Source organism: Rutidosis leptorrhynchoides, chromosome 1 (assembly GCF_046630445.1).
Source record: "Rutidosis leptorrhynchoides isolate AG116_Rl617_1_P2 chromosome 1, CSIRO_AGI_Rlap_v1, whole genome shotgun sequence".
NCBI lineage: Eukaryota > Viridiplantae > Streptophyta > Magnoliopsida > Asterales > Asteraceae > Rutidosis > Rutidosis leptorrhynchoides.
In genome coordinates this window covers 445,849,182-445,861,593 of record NC_092333.1, presented here as the reverse complement: position 1 = coordinate 445,861,593, position 12,412 = coordinate 445,849,182, and positions in this window count along the sequence as shown.

The window sequence follows — 12,412 nt, the reverse complement described above, 5'->3', positions numbered from 1 at the left end:
GCCTTCGGAGCCCGAATGGAAATCCATATCAGCGTAGCTGTCGGAGTCGGAGGAATTCGAACTGGACGCGGAGTTCATCTTGTACAGTCGGGGAAATGAATTTTTGGTTTGGAATAGATTATAGGAGTTGGGTTTGGTATTCTTCAATACATAATTTACATATGTATTTATAATACTCAAAATCCCGTGAATTACGTAGAATCTTTGAAATTCGTCAGGCAATGTCTATAGCAACAGATACGCTAGGATACGAATTTTGTCTATACACTATCGATGCACCAAATGCAGTAAGACGTGTCTAGACTTAAGAATACTAAGCAGGCAATTCTTAAGGATGATAAGCAGATGATTTTCGACTAGATATGATAAGCAAAACTTTTGACATGTAGACACGGTCAAAGTCCAGACTCACTAATGCATCCTAACAACTACCAGTTAGACACACTAATGCAAGGCCTGGTTCGCTAAGACCAACGCTCTGATACCACATGAGACGACCCGACCCAATCCATAGGGACGAATACAATAACATATGATAACATTGCGAGGTACTTGACCTCTATATGATACATTTTACAAACGTTGCATTTATTCTTAAAAGGCAAACTATCATTACATCAATATTTGACATTTTCGTCTAACATTTCATAATATCCAAATGACCTAATCTGTCATTTACTTATTTATATTCTCTATTGAACTCCAATGACTCGAATGCAACGTCTTTGTATCATGGCTTAAAAGGTCCCAAGTAGTATCCTTAACATGAGCTAATACACAGCGGAAGACTTAATTCATACCTGAGAATAACATGCTTTAAAACGTCAACATAAAGTTGGTGAGATATATAGGTTTGATGCTAGCAGCGTTATAATAATGGAACACAAGATTTCATATATAAACATTTTAATAAAAATATTCTAAGTGGTTGAGCACTTGGTAACCATACTTAACATTTAATCACGTCGCATATTCCCTTTATTATGAAATCTTACTACACCGTACCAAGGTGTAGTCACGAAACGAAGTACTGTGCAACCGTTGAATACTGGTCGTCCAGTCCGGTTGGGGTTGTCAGGCCCGATAGATCTATCAACAGGATTCGCGTTTACAATACCGCTGTAAATATTAGTTACCAAGCTACAGGGAAGTATGCGAGTGGTACAACTCAACGTAGAATATATTTTTCAGTTACTTGTGTCCATAGCGCAAAACATAAAATACATGTATTCTCATCCCGAAATATTTAGAGTTTAAAAGTGGGACTATATACTCACTTTTGTCTTGAAGATATGTAATTTCGACTTGGTCTCTGGTTGATATCACGAACCTATCCATATATAATATATCAATACCTTTTCTTTTTAAACAATCGTCACATATATATACTTATAATACTTTTAATACTTTTAATAATTCCTTAGTCCGTAGTTAGCAGTCCGATGTTAGTAATTCAATTTTAATGGTTCATATTTAGTTGTTTAATAAACCCCCAATGAAATAAATAAAACCCCCATCGTATATGTATTGGTCGATATTAATCTTGACCCATGGTACCGGTGTTGTCAAATGACGTGTTGCGTACATAAAGTACCGGTGTTGTCAAATGACGTGTTGCGTACAATCATGGGATCTTATGATTAATCTTCTCGTATTGTTTACGGGTGATCCTGAACCATATAAAATTAAATTATGAGTACATATGTATAAAATATCATGTTACTTTAGGAAGATGTGATTTATTTAATTTTCTCCAATTATTTTCGTGGCTAAACTAGTCTTGGATATCCGATTTTGTTTTGGTCATAATTTCTTCGTTACAACTCCGTTTTCGTTGATTCAACTTTCCACTTCCTTGGATCGAGTCCCTCTTTAAGAATATGAACTGTAAATACCTTAGTTTGTATTCTAAATCATAGGTCATAGGTCAAATTTTGGTGAAACTTATGAAGTTAATCATTTTTGTTACAAAAACATCATTTAATGACCATTTTTCTAAAAATACTTATACTATGAATTAAATCATGAAATTTTTATGTGTTAACATATTCATAAGAAATATCATTTTTCCAGAATATAAACCTCCAATTCAAAGTTCAAGATAGTTTTTAATTATCCAACCCAAAACAGCCCCCGGTTGCACTCCGACGTCATAAAAACAGTTTTTTAAGGTATTCTTTGAAAAACCAAGTTATACCTTGTTAAATTAGCATATATTTAAGTTATATTACAGGTCTTGAAGTATTTTAAAAGTTAAGTTAGAAGGATCTATTTAGTTTGCAAACAAGTTTGAAATCATTCAAACTATGTTTTTGTTGTTAAAATTGTATACCATACAATAAGATAGCTATATATATATGAATCGAATAAGGTTATGAACAAAGTTACTACCTCAAGTTACTTGGACAAGATTGCTGTAAAATAGGAGTAAAAACCTAGAACCAAAAGAGTGATGAAATTGGATGAAAGATTGGAAGCAACTTAAGACATAAACTTGAATTGAAAGTTGTATTTTTGTAGTGTTTTTGTTGATCTTTTTATGGTGGTGTTTAAGGTGATTCTTGAGAGGATTTTTGCTGGAGTTCTTAGAGAGACATGAGGCTAGTAAGTGTGTGTGTTTCGCTAGAGAAATGATGTTCCAAAAATTGAAAATGGATGCATGTATTTATGGTGGTGTAAAAGGTGTATAAATTTGTAATTTTGTGAAAAGATCTTTTAATCATGTGAAATTGTCATACTAAATAACAAAAGTAGTTACCTTATACATAAGGCATGAACAAGGGCTGGTTGGTGGTGATTTGATGTGTATATACCAATAGTAAATACGTATAGAAGCTAGGTATGATACGAGTACATATACTCTAGATATACGTATAGAAATCTTGTGAAAAATGGAATGAGGATTCAAATATAGCTATCTTTTGTGAATATACTTATATTGTTTTATGTATTTAAGTCTTTAAAAGTGATTAAATACATTATATATACGATATATGTATAAACATTATAGGTCGTAAGTATTTATGTCAAATAACGTTACGTATAGTTATCGTTTTGAAAGCTTAAGTTAGTAGTTTCAAAATATACTTATAACTTATTGTTATTAATACAAAATGAGATATTTAAACATCCTTAAATCATGTTAAATATGTATATATACATATATATACACAAACGTATAATTAACATATATTGTATAGTTCGTGATATCATCGGTCAAACTAGACGGTTAAACGTTATGTAAAACTCTTTTCAAAATCATAAATCTCAACAATTTAGATTGCTTATCATGTTGGTAAGTTTTAATTTATGTAAATATTAATCTTATAAGTATAAAACGATCGGAAAAATCCGGGTCGTTACAGAAACACTTGACTTCGTAGTAGTTCGGTCCACCTCACAGCATAACATTTTGCTAGGAATAGTAGCCATGATGAAATTGGGAATAATTGTATCTACTGTACACCAATTGGTAAAGTTCTACACACCTGAAGAGATTGGTACCCTAGCTTCAACTTATGATAGGGAGAAGGTGATCATGGCTATCAGGGAAAAGGAGGAAAGGCCAGGGGAATGTATCCTCGAGACTAGAGAAGAAGATCCGAGTGAAGAGAAAATCTCCATCAATCCTCTGTTCCCGAAGCAACAAGTAACTATCGGAGTTTCCCTACCTGCGAAAATAAAAAGGAGGCTTCGTAAGTTGCTACAGGCCAACATTGATGTCTTCGCTTGGGAATACAGAGATATGACCGGCATCCCTCGAACGCTCAATATCGATGGAACAATGTTCTCCATAGAGCATAAGCTCAACGAATACAAGCACCTAGAGCCGATGCATTAGAAGAAAAGATACCTCGCTAACGAGAGAGATGAGGCTGCTTGTAAAGAGGTAGAGGAATTACTCCAAGCTGGTATAATCCGAGAAGCAAAATATCCTACTTGGGTTGCGAATCCTGTCATGGTAAGAAAGTCAGATGGAGGCTGAAGAATGTGTGTTGATTTTACGAATATCAATAAAGCTTGCCCGAAGGATCGCTACCCTCTGCCAGAAATTGATTGGAAGGTGGAATCCCTAACCGGGTACAAATATAAGTGTTTTCTTGATGCCTACAAAGGTTACCATCATATTCAAATGGCCGAAGAGGACGAAGAAAAGACATCATTCTTCACAAGCAAGGGGATCTATTGCTATAAGAAGATGCCTTTCGGACTAAAGAACGCCGGAGCTACATACCAAAGGCTAGTGGACAAAGTCTTTCGTAAGCAGCTGGGAAGAAACTTGGAAGCTTATGTCGACGATATGGTAATCAAAAGCGTTGAAGAAAGCACTTTATTGAAAGATATTCAAGAAACCATCGACACCCTTCGGACAGTCAACATGAAGCTCAATCCCAAGAAGTGCTCATTTGGGGTAGAAGAAGGAAGATTCCTAGGGTACTACATCACTAAGAAAGGAATCTTAGCAAACCCAGAGAAAGTGGACAAGCTACAGCAACTTAAAACTCCAACCACGGTCAAAGAAATGCAGAGCTTAAACGTGAAGCTAGCGTCATTAAGCCGTTTTTTGTCCAGGGCCTGAGAAGCAGTTACCTTTCCTTAAAGTTTTAAAAGGATGTCAGGGAGCAAAAAGATAGTATGGACAGAAGAAGTGGAACAAGCTTTCGTAGACATGATGAAATGTCCCGTTCTTATTGATTAAAAACGTTCCATATTAATTGATTTCGTTGCGAGGTTTTGACCTCTATATGAGACGTTTTTCAAAGACTGCATTCATTTTTAAAACAAACCATAACCTTTATTTCATAAATAAAGGTTTAAAAAGATTTACGTAGATTATCAAATAATGATAATCTAAAATATCCTGTTTACACACGACCATTACATAATGGTTTACAATACAAATATGTTACATCGAAATCAGTTTCTTGAATGCAGTTTTTACACAATATCATACAAACATGGACTCCAAATCTTGTCCTTATTTTAGTATGCAACAGTGGAAGCTCTTAGTATTCACCTGAGAATAAACATGCTTTAAACGTCAACAAAAATGTTGGTGAGTTATAGGTTTAACCTATATATATCAAATCGTAACAATAGACCACAAGATTTCATATTTCAATACACATCCCATACATAGAGATAAAAATCATTCATATGGTGAACACCTGGTAACCGACATTAACAAGATGCATATATATAAGAATATCCCCATCATTCCGGGACACCCTTCGGATATGATATAAATTTTGAAGTACTAAAGCATCCGGTACTTTGGATGGGGTTTGTTAGGCCCAATAGATCTATCTTTAGGATTCGCGTCAATTAGGGTGTCTGTTCCCTAATTCTTAGATTACTAGACTTAATAAAAAGGGGCATATTCGATTTCGATAATTCAACCATAGAATGTAGTTTCACGTACTTGTGTCTATTTTGTAAATCATTTATAAAACCTGCATGTATTCTCATCCCAAAAATATTAGATTTTAAAAGTGGGACTATAACTCACTTTCACAGATTTTTACTTCGTCGAAAAGTAAGACTTGGCCACTGTTGATTCACGAACCTATAACAATATATACATATATATTAAAGTATATTCAAAATATATTTACAACACTTTTAATATATTTTGATGTTTTAAGTTTATTAAGTCAGCTGTCCTCGTTAGTAACCTACAACTAGTTGTCCACAGTTAGATGTACAGAAATAAATCGATAAATATTATCTTGAATCAATCCACGACCCAGTGTATATGTATCTCAGTATTGATCACAACTCAAACTATATATATTTTGGAATCAACCTCAACCCTGTATAGCTAACTCCAACATTCACATATAGAGTGTCTATGGTTGTTCCGAAATATATATAGATGTGTCGACATGATAGGTCGAAACATTGTATACGTGTCTATGGTATCTCAAGATTTCATAATATACAATACAAGTTGATTAAGTTATGGTTGGAATAGATTTGTTACCAATTTTCACGTAGCTAAAATGAGAAAAATTATCCAATCTTGTTTTACCCATAACTTCTTCATTTTAAATCCGTTTTGAGTGAATCAAATTTCTATGGTTTCATATTGAACTCTATTTTATGAATCTAAACAGAAAAAGTATAGGTTTATAGTCGGAAAAATAAGTTACAAGTCATTTTTGTAAAGGTAGTCATTTCAGTCGAAAGAACGACGTCTAGATGACTATTTTAGAAAACATACTTCCACTTTGAGTTTAACCATAATTTTTGGATATAGTTTCATGTTCATAATAAAAATCATTTTCTCAGAATAACAACTTTTAAATCAAAGTTTATCATAGTTTTTAATTAACTAACCCAAAACAGCCCGCGGTGTTACTACGACGGCGTAAATCCAGTTTTACGGTGTTTTTCGTGTTTCCAGATTTTAAATCATTAAGTTAGCATATCGTATAGATATAGAACATGTGTGTAGTTAATTTTAAAAGTCAAGTTAGAAGGATTAACTTTTGTTTGCGAACAAGTTTAGAATTAACTAAACTATGTTCTAGTGATTACGAGTTTAAACCTTCGAATAAGATAGTTTTATATATATGAATCGAATGATGTTATGAACATCATTACTACCTCAAGTTTAGTAGGTAAACCTACTGGAAGTGACAAGAAATGATCTAGCTTCAAAGGATCTTGGATGGCTTGAAAGTTCTTGAAGTAGGATCATGACACAAAACAAGTTCAAGTAAGATTTTTACTCGAATTAAGATAGTTTATAGTTATAGAAATTGAATCAAAGTTTGAATATGAATATTACCTTGAATAAGAAAGATAACCTACTGTATATAATAAAGGTTTCTTGATCTTAGATGATTACTTGGAATGGATTAGAAATCTTGGAAGTAAATTAGTAAACTTGAAGGGATTTTTGAAGTGTTCTTGAAGTGTTCTTCCTATGATGATTATAGCTTGATTCTTGAAGTGATTTTTGATGAAGATGATGATTAACTACTGGAAAAATACGTTCATAATAGTGTGTGTGTGTGTGTGTTGAGAGAGAATTAGAAAGAGAATTGGAAGTGAAATGGAGCGAATGATGAGTGGTAATTGGTGAGTGGTGAGTGGGGTTAAAAGGAGTTCTAGTTAGTTGACTAGCTCATGGTAGAAGTTAAAATTGATTAGTCATACATGACATAATCAAGAGTGGAATCCCATGCTAGTTCCTATTGGTATATACCCATAGTAAGTACGTTTTGAAGCTGTGTATAATACGGGTAAGAATACGACTAGAATTCTTGATGAAAGAAAAGAATGGGAAAAGAAAAGAATGGGAAAGTAACTGTAACCATTTTCGTTAAGTATGAGTGTTTTGATATATGTCTTGAAGTCTTCCAAAAGTATTTTAATACATCTAAATACACTACATGTATATACATTTTAACTGAGTCGTTAAGTCATCGTTAGTCGTTACATATAAGTGTTGTTTTGAAACCTTTAAGTTAACGATCTTAATTAATGTTGTTAACCCATTGTTTATTATATCTAATGAGATGTTAAATTATTATATTATCATGATATTATGATATATTAATATATCTTAATATGATATATATACATTTAAATGTCGTTACAACGATAATCGTTACATATATGTCTCGTTTCGAAATCCTTAAGTTAGTAGTCTTGTTTATATGTATATAACTCATTGTTAATATACTTATGGAGATACTTACTTATTATAATCTCATGTTAACTATATGTATATCCATATATATATCGTCATGTCGTTTTTACAAGTTTTAACGTTCGTGAATCGCCGGTCAACTTGGGTGGTCAATTGTCTATATGAAACATATTTCAATTAATCAAGTCTTAACAAGTTTGATTGCTTAACATGTTGGAAACATTTAATCATGTAAATATCAATCTCAATTAATATATATAAACATGGAAAAGTTCGGGTCACTACAGTACCTACCCGTTAAATAAATTTCGTCCCGAAATTTTAAGCTGTTGAAGGTGTTGACGAATCTTCTGGAAATAGATGCGGGTATTTCTTATTCATCTGATCTTCACGCTCCCAGGTGAACTCGGGTCCTCTACGAGCATTCCATCGAACCTTAACAATTGGTATCTTGTTTTGCTTAAGTCTTTTAACCTCACGATCCATTATTTCGACGGGTTCTTCGATGAATTGGAGTTTTTCGTTGATTTGGATTTCATCTAATGGAATAGTGAGATCTTCTTTAGCAAAACATTTCTTCAAATTCAAGACGTGGAAAGTGTTATGTACAGCCGCGAGTTGTTGAGGTAACTCAAGTCGGTAAGCTACTGGTCCGACACGATCAATAATCTTGAATGGTCCAATATACCTTGGATTTAATTTCCCTCGTTTACCAAATCGAACAACGCCTTTCCAAGGTGAAACTTTAAGCATGACCATCTCTCCAATTTCAAATTCTATATCTTTTCTTTTAATGTCAGCGTAGCTCTTTTGTTGACTTTGGGCGGTTTTCAACCGTTGTTGAATTTGGATGATCTTCTCGGTAGTTTCTTGTATAATCTCCGGACCCGTAATCTGTCTATCCCCCACTTCACTCCAACAAATCAGAGACCTTCACTTTCTACCATAAAGTGCTTCAAACGGCGCCATCTCAATGCTTGAATGGTAGCTGTTGTTGTAGGAAAATTCTGCTAACGGTAGATGTCGATCCCAACTGTTTCCGAAATCAATAACACATGCTCGTAGCATGTCTTCAAGCGTTTGTATCGTCCTTTCGCTCTGCCCATCAGTTTGTGGATGATAGGCAGTACTCATGTCTAGACGAGTTCCTAATGCTTGCTGTAATGTCTGCCAGAATCTTGAAATAAATCTGCCATCCCTATCAGAGATAATAGAGATTGGTATTCCATGTCTGGAGATGACTTCCTTCAAATACAGTCGTGCTAACTTCTCCATCTTGTCATCTTCTCTTATTGGCAGGAAGTGTGCTGATTTGGTGAGACGATCAACTATTACCCAAATAGTATCAAAACCACTTGCAGTCCTTGGCAATTTAGTGATGAAATCCATGGTAATGTTTTCCCATTTCCATTCCGGGATTTCTGATTGTTGAAGTAGACCTGATGGTTTCTGATGCTCAGCTTTGACCTTAGAACACGTCAAACATTCTCCTACGTATTTAGCAACATCGGCTTTCATACCCGGCCACCAAAAATGTTTCTTGAGATCCTTGTACATCTTCCCCGTTCTAGGATGTATTGAGTATCTGGTTTTATGAGCTTCTCTAAGTACCATTTCTCTCATATCTCCAAATTTTGGTACCCAAATCCTTTCAGCCCTATACCGGGTTCCGTCTTCCCGAATATTAAGATGCTTCTCCGATCCTTTGGGTATTTCATTCTTTAAATTTCCCTCTTTTAAAACTCCTTGTTGCGCCTCCTTTATTTGAGTAGTAAGGTTATTATGAATCATTATATTCATAGATTTTACTCGAATGGGTTCTCTGTCCTTTCTGCTCAAGGCATCAGCTACCACATTTGCCTTCCCCGGGTGGTAACGAATCTCAAAGTCGTAATCATTCAACAATTCAATCCACCTACGCTGCCTCATATTCAGTTGTTTCTGATTAAATATGTGTTGAAGACTTTTGTGGTCGGTATATATAATACTTTTGACCCCATATAAGTAGTGCCTCCAAGTCTTTAATGCAAAAACAACCGCGCCTAATTCCAAATCATGCGTCGTATAATTTTGTTCATGAATCTTCAATTGTCTAGATGCATAAGTAATCACCTTCGTTCGTTGCATTAATACACAACCGAGACCTTGCTTTGATGCGTCACAATAAATCACAAAATCATCATTCCCTTCAGGCAATGACAATATAGGTGCCGTAGTTAGCTTTTTCTTCAATAACTGAAACGCTTTCTCTTGTTCATCATTCCATTCAAATTTCTTCCCTTTATGCGTTAATGCAGTCAAGGGTTTTGCTATTCTGGAAAAGTCTTGGATGAACCTTCTGTAGTAACCAGCTAGTCCTAAAAACTGGCGTATGTGTTTTGGAGTTTTCGGGGTTTTCCACTTTTCAACAGTTTCTGTCTTTGCTGGATCCACCTTAATACCTTCTTTGTTCACTATGTGACCGAGGAATTGAACTTCTTCCAACCAAAATGCACACTTTGAAAACTTAGCGTACAATTCTTCCTTTCTCAATACTTCTAACACCTTTCTCAAATGTTTACCGTGTTCTTGGTCATTCTTTGAGTAAATAAGTATGTCATCAATGAAAACAATGACAAACTTGTCAAGGTATGGTCCACACACTCGGTTCATAAGGTCTATGAACACAGCTGGTACATTAGTTAAACCAAACGGCATGACCATAAACTCGTAATGACCGTAACGTGTTCTGAAAGCAGTCTTTGGAATATCATCTTCTTTCACCCGCATTTGATGATACCCGGAACGTAAGTCAATCTTTGAATAAACAGACGAGCCTTGTAGTTGATCAAATAAGTCGTCGATTCTCGGTAGTGGGTAGCGGTTCTTGATGGTAAGTTTGTTCAACTCTCGGTAGTCGATACACAACCTGAATGTACCATCTTTCTTCTTGACAAACAAAACAGGAGCTCCCCACGGTGATGTGCTTGGTCGAATGAAACCACGCTCTAAAAGTTCTTGTAATTGGCTTTGTAGTTCTTTCATCTCGCTGGGTGTGAGTTTGTAAGGAGCACGAGCTATTGGTGCAGCTCCTGGTACAAGATCTATTTGAAATTCAACGGGTCGCTGTGGGGGTAATCCAGGTAATTCTTTCGGAAATACATCGGGAAATTCCTTTGCAATGGGAACATTATTGATGCTCTTTTCTTCAGTTTGTACTTTCTCGACGTGTGCTAGAACAGCATAGCAACCTTTTCTTATTAGTTTTTGTGCCTTCAAATTACTAATAATATGTAGCTTCGTGTTGCCCTTTTCTCCGTACACCATTAAGGGTTTTCCTTTTTCTCGTATAATGCGAATTGCATTTTTGTAACAAACGATCTCTGCTTTCACTTCTTTCAACCAGTCCATACCGATTATCAAATCAAAACTCCCTAACTCTACTGGTATCAAATCAATCTTAAATGTTTCGCTAACCAATTTAATTTCTCGATTCCGACATATATTATCTGCTGAAATTAATTTACCATTTGCTAATTCGAGTAAAAATTTACTATCCAAAGGCGTCAATGGACAACTTAATTTAGCACAAAAATCTCTACTCATATAGCTTCTATCCGCACCCGAATCAAATAAAACGTAAGCAGATTTATTGTCAATAAGAAACGTACCCGTAACAAGCTCCGGGTCTTCCTGTGCCTCTGCCGCATTAATATTGAAAACTCTTCTGCGGCCTTGTCCATTCGTGTTCTCCTGGTTCGGGCAATTTCTAATAATGTGGCCCGGTTTTCCACATTTATAATAAACTACATTGGCATAACTTGCTCCGACACTACTTGCTCTGCCATTACTCGTTCCGACACCATTTGTTCCTTTCGTTCTATTAACCCCTGGTCCGTAGACCTCACACTTCGCCGCGCTATGACCATTTCTTTTACACTTGTTGCAAAATTTGGTGCAGAACCCCGAGTGATACTTTTCACACCTTTGGCATAGCTGCTTCTGATTATTGTTGTTGTTGCGGTTATTATTGTTGTTGGGATGATTGTTGTAGTTGCTGCTGTTGTTGTTGTTGTTGTTGTTGTTGTTGTTGTTGGGCCATTTGTTGTAGTTGCGATTGATGTTGCGATTGTTGGGATAATTATTACGATTATTGTTGTAATTGTTGTTGTTGTTGTATTGGTGATTCTTATCACCGTTTTCCTCCCACTTTCTTTTGACTTGCTTCACATTGGCCTCTTCAGCAGTCTGTTCTTTAATTCTTTCTTCAATCTGGTTCACTAGTTTGTGAGCCATTCTACATGCCTGTTGTATGGAGGCGGGCTCGTGTGAACTTATATCTTCTTGGATTCTTTCCGGTAATCCTTTCACAAACGCGTCGATCTTCTCTTCCTCATCTTCGAATGCTCCCGGACATAATAGGCACAATTCTGTGAATCGTCTTTCGTATGTGGTAATATCAAATCCTTGGGTTCGTAACCCTCTAAGTTCTGTCTTGAGCTTATTGACCTCGGTTCTGGGACGGTACTTCTCGTTCATCAAGTGCTTGAATGCTAACCACGGTAGTGCGTACGCATCGTCTTGTCCCACTTGCTCTAGATAGGTATTCCACCATGTTAACGCAGAACCTGTGAAGGTATGCATTGCGTACTTCACTTTGTCCTCTTCAGTACACTTACTTATGGCAAACACCGATTCGACCTTCTCGGTCCACCGTTTCAATCCGATCGGTCCTTCGGTTCCATCAAATTCCAAAGGTTTGCAGGCAGTGAA